Raw genomic sequence first — 12,069 nt, 5'->3', positions numbered from 1 at the left:
TAGCCGTACCCCATTCAACACCAGGTCAACATCCCCCAGCCTCCTCTTGTCTCCCACCAAAAGTACCTTGGTCTTGTCAGGGTTCAGCTTCAGCCTATTCCTCCCCATCCAGCCACTCACCGTCTCCAGACATTTGGACAGGGATTCTACGGCTAACCTTGGTGAAGATTTAAACGAGAGGTAGACCTGCGTGTCATCCGCATATTGATGACACTGCACCCCAAACCTCCTGATGATAGCCCCCAGCGGCTTCACATAGATGTTAAATAGCATCGGGGAGAGGATGGAACCCTGTGACACCCCACAAGTAAGTGGCCACGGGTCCGAAACCTCCTCTCCCAGTGCTACCCTCTGGTACCTGCCGGAGAGGAAGGACCGGAACCACCGCAATACGGTATCCCCAATGCCCAACCCCTCCAGGCGGTCCAGGAGGATACCGTGGTCAACGGTATCAAAAGCCGCTGAGAGGTCGAGGAGAACAAGGAAGGAGCATTCACCCCTATCCAGAGCCCTCCTCATATCATCTACCAAGGCAACCAAGGCCGTTTCTGTCCCATGCCCAGGCCTGAAGCCCGACTGAAATGGGTCTAGATAATCAGTTTCTTCCAAGTGTGCCTTCAACTGCATCGCCACCACCCGCTCAATCACCTTGCCCAAAAATGGCAGATTTGAGACTGGGCGAAAGTTGTTCAAAACTTGAGGATCTAAGGAGGGCTTCTTTAAGAGCGGTCTTATCACTGCCTCCTTGAGGGCTGATGGCATCACTCCCTCCTCAAGGGAGGCGTTCACCACCGCCTTGATCCCCTCACCCAGTCTCTCTCTGCAGCTCATAATGAGCCAAGATGGGCAAGGATCAAGTAAGCAGGTGGTCGGCCGTACCGATGAAAGCACCTTGTCCACTTCATCAGGAGGAAGAAGCTGGAACCGATCCCACAAAACCGGTTTGCCACAGGCCGCCTCTTGCTCACTAACTGTATCCACAGCGTGCAGAGTAACACACCTAATCTGATCAATTTTATCTGCAAAGTGCCTTGCCAAGGCCTCACAGGAGGCCTTAGAATGCTCCAGTGGTTCCGGAGCCACAGGACCGACCAGGCTCCGGACCACTTGGAACAGCCTCCTGGGACAGCACTCTGCAGACGCGATGGAGGCAGCATAATATTCCTTTTTTGCTGCCCTCACCGCCATGTGATAGGCTGAAGATACAGCTCTAGCCCGTGTCTGATCATCTTTGGAACGAGACTTCCGCCACCGGCGCTCTAGCCGTCTCACCTCCTGTTTCAGAGCTCGTAACCGCGGATTGAACCATGGTGCAGTCCGAGCCCTGTTCAGGGGGAGAGGGCGTTTCGGAGCCACCTGATCTAATGCCCCAGTGATTGCGGCATTCCAGCCACCCACCAGGGTCTCGACCGAGTGGCCGTTGGCATGCCCCAGAGAATACCCAAGCGCGTTCAGGAATCCATTTGGATCCATAAGACACCTGGGGCGGACCACTTTAATGGGTCCTCCACCCCTGCGGAGGGGTTGTGGAACCGAGAAGTCCAACGTTACCAGATAGTGATCTGACCATGACATGGGGGTGGTGGATATACCCCCGACTTCCAGATCACTCCCCGCTTCTCCCAAAACAAACACAAGGTCTAGTGCTACATGGGTGGGCCCAATTAGAATATGGTGCAGCTTCAAGGAGGCCATGGTCTCCATGAAGTCCCGAGGTGCTCCTGTGAGGATGGCCTCCGAATGTACGTTGAAGTCCCCCAACACCAGTAAGTTAGGGGACTGTACATGTACATCAGAGACCACCTCAAGCACCTTGGCCAGGGAGTCAGTCGTGCAGCGGGGTGGACGGTACACGAGCAGAATCCCCAGACTGCCCTTCGGGCCCAACCTCCCGTACATGCACTCAGCAATCTTGGTCTCCCGGAGAGGGCGTCTGGTGAAGACCAAGGACTCTCGGTAGATAACAGCCACTCCCCCTCCCCGATCCCCAGCCCTCGGCTGCTGTGCATACGAAAATCCAGCTGGACACATGGCTGCAAGGGTTGGAGCAGCAGCCTCGGCCAGCCAGGTCTCCGTAATACATGCCAGGTCTGCACCCTCATCCAGGATCATGTCATGGATGAGGGAGGTTTTCTGGGTAACAGACCTGGCATTGCAGAGCAGCAAACGAAGGCCAGAAGATGGGGTCACGCCTCCCCCAGCCATCCTTTGGCTCTGGACAGGCCCGGAGCAGGGGACAGATACTACACATCTCTCCCTTGTTCCCCTTACCTGGCATGGCCTGCCCCTAGCGCTCCGCCAGTGCCTGCCGCCCAGCCTCGGTGTGTTCTGGCCCCCAACACTCCCCCCACTGCCTCCATCAGGTGGACACATGCCCCCTCGCTCCCGCCTATCAGGCAGGCTACCCACCCCTAAAACCACAACAAAACAGGATAAGGATCTAGTTCTTTAATCTCCACTAACCTGAAATGGGTTCATATACTATAAATGTTCTAATACTTTGATGTGAAACACCTTTTTGGAAAGTGACATTCAGAACTCCCAAAGTTTGATTTAAACTTTATAAACTTGAGTATAAAACTAACTGTTGGGGGATCTGAAAGGAAATTGGTGTTGGTGCTTGCATGAGTCTCTCAGTTCTTGTTCTTAATCTCCAGATTGCTTCCTTTTTCTTTTCTTTTAGCTCTCAGGAATTAAGGAGCAGTTTGGTGTTTCTGGGGGAAATCATTTGAAAAGGAAATGCTTAAAAATGGTTACAAAAATTGGTAAAAATGTGCGTTACCTGCAAGCAAGCTCCACTGAAGTAAGTATGTTGGAGTAGAGTTTTCTTTTTTGCTCCTCACAGAACCATATTATGATGAAAAACCATACTGGCCTGTTGAGATATCTAGAGCCATGCATAATAATTTCTGCAGAGATGAGGGGTTGGTAGGGGAGACCATTCCTATGGGACAAATAGTATTATATTTGGCCACTAGAGGGAGCAGCAACAATACAGTCAAGTATTCTTTAGTGCTATGTGAAATCATGTAGTATATGTGATATTAGTGACATTATAGGGTGTTAAACTTTCTTTCTGTTCTTCAGGAATGTATTTAAAGATTAGAGTTGAGCCTGAAACAAATACAAGAAGGCAAAGAACCCAAACCAGGCCAGCACAATTTGGGACACGCCAAACTGAATGCATCTTGCTAGCCATGTGTTTTGAACTGCCAAGTGGTTGATAAACCTATTGTTTGTTTTTGTTTTGCAGTCCCAGGTTGGAAGCAAAATGAGGGAAAATTATTGAGCCTCTCGTGGGTTGCCATGTGTGGCCCGTGTTGAGCTTGGCAGATCTCAGGTGGTGGAAGCCTGTCCTAAGCATCCTTATTTGGAATAGTTCCACTGAAATATGCAGGGTTCTAAGTAAATATTGCAAGAATTGGAATGTAGATCTGCTTAATATTTGCATACAAGGTTCATATATGTTCCTGTCAATCCCAAGAGAACTGAGAAGCAGCAGATTACACTGCTAACCAGTATAGTATGCCTCTATACTGAAAAAAGAGTCCAGATAATGTTTTAATTTAAGTTCACTGGAGTCTGTTTCATCCCCTCCTATGCCCCGCAGTCCATGTTATTCATGTCTCCTAATGGGCATCTTTCATTATCATTATCCCTAATAGTGCTTTATTGTATTAGTTACAGTTAATTTAAATGTTACTGAAGCATTGAAAACAGATTGCAGATGTTTTCAAACAGATGTTGTCTTAATGTTAAAACAAAATCATGAATATTGATAGGGTATTATTGTCTGGGCTGAATTAGTCTGCTTAAACTGTAATGTGTGTGTTTAACTTCTTTTGAAGGAAACTCTCCAGAAAAGGTGAATAGGAAAACAACTTTTAAGTAACTGATATGTAGTTCACTCTTATATTTTCCCTTTTGGTATTTTTGTGGCCTATTAAAACAAAACAAGATTATGCTTTTTATACCTCTTTCACCTGTGGAAGGGATACCCCATCATCCCAAATTCACCACTTGTCATTCCCAAAACAGAGAAGACGTTCCAAAGAAGATTGGATATCAGGGATATATGTCTTGGATTGGTTTTGTGTGTGTGTGTCTCACACATCATTTCACTGTGGAAAAGACTTGCAGGGTTAAATTATAAGTTTCTTGGCAAATTGTCATGTGATGTTGCATGTAAGACTTCTTCTTTGCAAATCCACAGGCTACTCAAATATCCTTGTGATTTCCATCAGGTTGTTTCTTCTTTCTCCCATTTTTTTCACCAACTTTCCATCAACAGCTAAATTTAAAGAGCTCTCCTTTGTGATAGAGGTATTATCAGATGTTATAATAACCCAAAGCCTTGGAGCAGGTAACAATTAAAAAATCCCAAAGTCTCAGTAACTAAAACTGGGCTGATAGATGGCTGAGTAAAGGCTCAGTACTTCATTTCCATTACCTCCAAGATGTCATACCAGACCACCAGCAGTGATTTGGATGCTGACCTGGAGGGATAGGGGCCAATAGAGTCAGAAAGACCAGTAGCACAAGCTACAGAGGCCCTGGAGCTGGGCCCTGGAAATGGACTTGGAATTGGAGACCCACAGTTCCCAGTGACTGCAGCCCCTGAGCTAGCACCCACTGAGGAGTTAGTCTCCAAGGGTCTCATGAGCCACCGAGGCTGCTCACACCAGGCAGTTGGCCCAGCAAGAGAGAATGGAGAGGCAATGGACTACCAGGCCAGAGGGCTGCCCCTTTAAGGCAGGTCCTGGGTGGGGTAGTCAGGCTGAGGGATTATATAAAGGCTCAGTTAGCAATCAGCACTCACTGGAAGACATCTCTTCCCTGGGCCCTGGTGGACCTGTCTTTGATTTCTCTTGCTTCCATATTCTGTCAGTTATTGTCTTAGGGTGATAGTCTCTGCCACGCCATCTCCTGCTCTTGCTAACTGCTCTACACCATGGTCAGACTCTGGATTCCATCCTCACCATGATAGGTGCAAGGTCTTCTCCACTGACTCTGTGCCAAGGAAAATTTCCATCCATGTCTCAGCCTTTCCCCTCTCTGACATACGATCTGACTCACTCCTTTGCTTTTTATCGGATGGAGTTCCTCCTTCCCTCCCAGCTGCCTTCCCTGGACCATTCCAAGCCTTCTGAGCCCTCTCTACCCATTCTATTTATTTATGCACAATATGATCCTTTGCATGTTTAGTTGGAACTATGTTTAATGGGGCTTACTTCCTAATAAATATGTTTAGGAAGTAAATAACAATTCAGTTTATTTATATCCTGTCCTTCCAACATGGATTTCAAAGTAGCATGCATGGGGTCTCCAGATACTCTCCCATCCAGGCACTGATGGTTTCCCTGACTTGCTTAGCTTTAGCAAGGTAGCTGCATGATGTGCCCTCAGACCAGGGCCTGGGACTTCCCCTTGCTGACTTGTAGAATGGCTTCTTTCTAGCCAGTACCCTTCACAGAGGATTTGTGGCTCTGCTTTTACTTGTTACTTGCTCCTCATCTTGTAATCCCTTACAAACATCTTCAAAACAACATGATGAGATGAAAGTAATATATCCCCAAAGAGCCAGCAGCAGGCAGTGCCTGCCAGAGTTTCAAGTCTTTTAAATGCTGGAGGCCAGGGGGGGAGGAGACATATGCAATTGTACCTTAGGCAGAGATTCTGCTTCAGATGGAAGAGTTTCAGCCACTGAGCTGGGGTTGAGCAGTGGCCATTTTGTTTTTGCCTTCAAAGATGTCTTACAAAGTGACAGTGTATGTCAAAGGAGCTAGTTTAAACTGCAATGGAAAGACATCATGTTCTTCTCCTCTCCACTCTACAATGTTGCTGTTAGAACACTTTTTCATTCAGCACTATTTGTGTTTGCTTTGTTCTCTTTCATCATGAGGAAACATGAAAAAAACGAACATGCTTTTTCCATGGGCTTTTCATCCTCACCCTGTGCTTTTAATGCCCAGCCTCTCCCATGGCATATGCAAATCTTAATAACATCTGGGAAACATTTTTAAATCCTTAATTCTGCAACATGTTGAATGAAGGCAAAGTCAGCCCAGCCACCCTGTCGTATCCTATTGATCTCTCCATATCCTTTAGCAGCCAGCATCCACTAATAAAGTGCAATATGTAGCCATGCAGTTTAGAGTTACATACCCGTAACTAAATAACTTTGTAATCAATGACAGGCCATTCTCAGTTGATGCCTTAAAGACTTACTTCATCTGCGAAGAAAGGAAAATGGCTGCTTATTGAGACAGGCTGTGACTGGAATTTGCAAATATTCTTGGAATTCCCACAAGGAAGCAAGTTGCTAGGAGAGGCTAAGACCCCATTTACATATTTCCAGTGGGAGTATGCCTGGCTCCACCTCCATTGTTGCTCTCACACTCATCGAAACGTCTTCTGTCCACATGACTATGGTAGATTGCATCTTGTGGTTATGTATCATGGTAGGAACACTCAGTATTTCTAGTGTGGTACGTAACTATTGGAGTGCTCAAACCATCATGCATCATACGTTGGATGTGTGGGGGGTGGGGTTGCACCTACTGGCCAATGCCCCCTGCTGCCACTATGTGTGTTGCATGCACCCTGCTGACTGCACATTCAGGCAGTGTGAGAAGGGGTCCTATGTGCATGTGAAGCATGCACATAGAGGTCTTCCGTGCCATGAGGGATCCTTGGCCAATCAGGATCCCTCTTGCATGGATGAGCGCTATGTGCAACCATTGGTATGCAAACAGGGCCCCTCCTCATGTTCGCCAAACATGTGGCCAGCGCATGTGGCGATGGGTGAACAAGGTTAGTCCACACAGCCCTGCAACCTCCCCACATGGCGCAAGGCTGATTTTATGCAGCCCTCAGCCTAATTTCAAAAGCCCTCTGTGTGCAATCAGTTCAGACCACTGGGAAGGGCCATCTGTCTGTTCCCTGGCTGCCTACTGGGTGGGGAGCAAGAGAAAGAGCTAGAAAAGGGGGTGACTGAAAGAGAAAAGGGGCGACTCACCCACTTTTGGCTCTGGCCTTACCCACCACTGGGTAGAGACACACACACACACACACACACATACACGGCAGTGGGGAGCAGTGGTGGCTGGTTGCCACTGTGGCTGGTGGGTCCGATAGTAATCATAATTAAAATGTCCTCAGAGCAACACAGAAACCATTCTTAAGCCACAGAAGCAGCAGCAGCAGCAACAATTATCCTCAGAAGTTTTAAAAATAAAAGCAAACATTGCCAGGAAACAGCCCCCATAAGCAATTTTTAAAAGGGATTTTGTTTTTTGTTTTGCCAGATGCCACCTCCAGATCAATTCCCTTCAAACTCATTAGTCACCCAGATCCTGTCCCAAGAACATTTCCAGATCAACCTAAAATCAGCTTTCCCCAAACTCAGCCACTCACCCATACTACCATTTAATTCCTTTTCAATCCGCTCTGCTTCAGCTCCCAGCCCCAAAAGAAAGAAACATTTTTCTGCTCTCCTCTCCACTCCCACCCCCCACAACCTGGTCCACACCACAGAGGGGGAAATTTTAATTATTATGACTATGGGCCTCAGCAGTCACAGTGGCAACCAGCCACCACTGCTCCCCACCCCCTTGTGTGTGTGTGTTCTTTTAATTTGTTGGGGGGGGGGGAGAAGAGAGACCCAGCTCGGCCAATGCTTGCGCCTTTAAAAGTAGCTCCTTGAGGCCAAGGAGGCCACAGGTGAAACTTTTGACAGCATTAAGATTCCCCTAAAACATCTTGCAGCTCAAGATACTGTTCAAAAGGAGCAGATACAGGGACCCATTACGAAGTTGGTGGCTTTACTCAGAGGTGAGAGGAATGATCTCTGCACATTCTCAGAGTCACTCTGTTGTTGCTTGGTTTGAGGGATGGAGCCTGGCTCAGATTAAATCCTGATGGGGGTCATGAAACAGGGGCAGAAAAGAGCACGGGGGAGGAGGGAGGCATAATGAGGATGGCAATGAAGGTGGTGTGGGGTAATAATAATGGATAATGGGGATCAAGGTGAGTGATGGAATGGGGGATTCTGTCACTTGGGAGGCAAATCTGTAAGGTGAGGAGAGTTGTCCTGTGACAATTCTACTCACGCTATGGGCCACTTACATGTCTAGGAGGGAACTAAGAGGGCTTCAGCTGAGCTCACTCATTGCCAGGCCTGGGCAGCTCACTCTTTTCCTCCCATGATTTGGTGATTCAGGGACCATCCTTCAATTCCTCAAAATACAAAATATGCAGCACGCTCTACGTCTTCTTCTACCCCTTTTTCTACCCCTTCTTCAGGCTCATCTCCACTTAAATGAATGGGTTCTTGTCTGTTCTTTATGATGTTCCCTGGATGCAGGGCTGTCATTATTCAAACTGTGCTGGGACGTCTGGCAATTAAAAAAAACATTTTTCGAAAGGCATTTGAATTATTGTGCTTTATTTAGTTTTGCAAAAGATCCAAGCAATCTGGCTTGCATCCTTGAACCCTTTAGTAGGAAAGAAAGAAATCCAGATGTGATCCCACTTGCACATTTGCTGACATTTGTATATGTAAGTTTTAAAAAAAAAAATGCTGAAGAGGCAAGCCTTGGCCTACCCCCCCATCATTTAATGTCTCTTCAAGAGAAATAAGCATCCCATATGCAGTTGCACAATTATTTGTTCTATCCACTGAATCCAAAATGCAGAAGCATGAGCTACCGTTTTGATGGTCCTGGCAAAACTGTGGCCTACTAATGGCTAACATGCTGCCTCTTTTGTTGGCTTAAACTATATGCCCATCTGTTATGGTCTATTCTGCCCATTTCATTCAAAGCAATATATTCATCAGTTTCTGGAGCGATCAATCCCAGGTAACACTCTGGATGCCAAATGTTCCAGCCGTGATCTAGCAAAGCAGCATAATTAATATATGTTCTCCATTTCTCATTGTGCTTCTTTATACTCATGCTATCCATGTCCTTTCCTGGAATCCTCAGTATATACCTCTTGAATTGGTTATGAGAGCCCTGCAAAGTAAGGAGTGCTGTACAGGAAGCACTATGAGATTGATGGCAAGGACAATACAATGAGGGCTCCTCCACCCATGGTCAAAGTGTGGATCTTACGCCCCAGCAGTGCACACAGCACTGTTATGTACCCTCCACATGTTTTGCACCCAATCCTTGCAGCAGGAAAATGTGATCTCCCCCCCCCGCCCGCCCCTTTAGGGCTGTTTTCTCCTCCAAAAAACCAAGCTTTAAGAATGGATTCCATCTGGAGTAGCTAGTTTTTTAATCCTAGTGTTCTTTATTCTGTTTTGGTACTGAAGAGGCTCAGGAAGGGCTGAAGAACTTGGCGGGGCTCATGCTCTTCCATCATCACTGCCCCAGGTGGCTGTAGACAACTTAGTGCTATAAGGAAGTGACAGCTAAACAACCGGAGTGCTCCGACTTCTTGTAACTCACAGTGGACTGGTAAGAAATATTGCATGTCCAAGCCCACTTCCTTGGGAAAGGCAATATTCCTCCCCCACCCCCTCCTCTCTAATTCAGTTTTCTCCTGTTGTCTATCTAATTTCTTTGAAATTACCCAAGCCACCCTGTGAGGGACAGTATTTGCATTTTAGATCTTTCAACCCCAATTTGGCTTCCTTCTTGTCTGTCTGGTTCTCCTTTCCCCTCCTAGTTCCTTATTAGGCAGGTGCGGTTAACTTTCTGAGTTTTTCTACACTTGCCTTTTCGTTTCTCTCACCCATGCTGCCCAAATGCCTGCTTTTTTATGGTCTTAACCTAATTGTTGCTGGTCCAACTTAAATGCTGCACATATATTTTCTTTGTCTATCTCTGTAACAGGTCATGTATTTGGGTACCCTAGACCCTGGCTTGTTGTCTATTTACTCATTTCCCCTTTTGGGAGCCATAGGCTTCAGGCTTATGCAGATCTACTCACAAGTAAGTCCCACTGATTTCAATGGGGCTTACTCTCAGGTAAGTCTGAATAGGACTGCAGACTTAATTTGTTTGTGGCATACTGCAACTCAAGGTTAAAGATCTCAGTCTGTGTCTCTTGGTTGTATGTGTGCAGGGATATACACATAGTGACAAAAGTCTTGTGTTAGCATATCCCTTTCAGGAAAACAAAAGATATTCAGTTCTATCAGATCACCAAACTCAACCTGTGACACACAGGAATAGAATTATCAACTTTTATTTGGCTTAGTCTCTGATGATATAAAACCCCAAGGCCAGGTTTACCTATTACCTAGAGTAATGTACTTGCTACAATCTCAGTTCCTGAAGGCCTCCTCTGCTTATGTTGCCTCCAGAACTTAGGTTGGTAGCTACTAAAGAGGGATCCTTTTCTGTGATTGCACTCTGATTGTGGAAGCCTCCCCCAAGGTGCACTTATTCTTTGGTATGGTGGTGTATTTTTATTCGACTTGCTGCTTTCATTTATGAAGTTTGATATTTTTAAGGAATTTTGTTGAGTGTCCTCAGTACCATTTGGCAGAAAGTTGGCAGACATATTGTTTAAATAAATACTCAAATAAGTAAGATGATTGCTCCCACATAACTCTGGGTAATATCTGCATCTTTCACCCATGGAGGGAAGGCTGATTACATAAAGGGGATTCAGATGAATCCTGTCACAAGTTAAAACAGGGGTGGGTAGGGAACCGTTTTTCTGCTGAGGGCCACATTCCCTGATAAGGCAATACAGGATCAGGACAATGCGGTGGCATCTTCTGGTTTGAGGTACTCCATCCTCTCCATCTGAATTTGGGCCTGAAAGACCAAGGAAAAGTGTGGGGGCCTGGGGGGTAAGTTGTAAGCAAGCATAAGTTGTGACACTGCATAACATCTCTGATCATGGGGCACATCAGTTAAGGCATCAGCCTTAGCCTCTAATTTCCTGACTCTTTGGAGTTTGAATCAACATGAGAGAGCTTAACTCTGATCTTTTATTTTGGCAGGTTTTATTTATTTATTTATTTATTTATTTATTTATTTAATTGCATTTATATCCCACCTTTTTCCTCTTGCAAGGAACCCAAGGTGGCTTACATTATCCTCCTCTCCATTTTATCCTCACAACAACAACCCTGTGAGGTAGTTGGGCTGAGAGTCTGTGACTGGCCCAAAGTCACCCAGTGAGCTTCCATGGCCTAGAACCTGGATCTCCCTGCTCCCAGTCATCAGCTCTGCTGATGCCAAAGGTACACATGCTGATTTACAACTGTCGACAATGAACTCTGATCAGTCCTGCATTCGGCTGCTGCCATCAGTGTCGTGATCCTCAAGGACTCCTATTCTCAATCTGTCATCCCATCGTTCTGCCCTGGGCTTCCTTGTGTCATTGAGCATCTGTGGATGTCTTAATTTCATCTCTCTCTTTGGAAAATGGTCTGTTTTGGTCATCTTCCACCTCTCTTGGGCCAAAAAAGAGAGAAATGAGTGCTTCGGTCCACTGTTGATTCACTCTTCATGCTGTGTGGTCTACCAAATCATTTTTCGAGATAGTATCAGGTTAGGAAAAAGGAAAGGCTCATCTGCTAATACAAATGAAAAAATAATGATACCCATGCTAATAATTGAAGAGGTAAGATACCTGACCTCATATGCCAAGCCCTTTGTCCCTACTAAAAGCTTATCTCTTTTGCCAAATGAAAATCAGTTAAATGATATTACACTGCATATATTACGAAATTCTTTGCACACTACATTGTACTCAGTGTTGTACAGTTTGCTTAGTTTGATGGCAGATTCATACTGATTTGCAAATTAATTTTGTCTCTTTGTATATTGAGGGTGTGCACAACTTATTTAATTTGTAATAAATGCAATTAGAGAAATGAATGAGCTATCAAGATTTTTAAAGTATGATCCATCAATGTTGGCATAACTTGTAATCCTGGTCATTATAAATAACAAGGGTCTTTTGCAATATGGAATGCAATTTCCCCTGCAGTTTGTCTCATTACTTTATGACATACGGGTTAATATTAAATTACAATGCCTTAATTTTCAAATCAGGGCTTAATTTAGAAGTAAAAGGTTAATAAATTGCCTCTGCAGAAGT

Source organism: Heloderma suspectum, chromosome 1 (assembly GCF_057233095.1).
Source record: "Heloderma suspectum isolate Gila_16-S chromosome 1, 16-S_ref, whole genome shotgun sequence".
NCBI classification, from domain to species: domain Eukaryota; kingdom Metazoa; phylum Chordata; class Lepidosauria; order Squamata; family Helodermatidae; genus Heloderma; species Heloderma suspectum.
Note: the sequence above shows the minus strand (reverse complement) of the source record.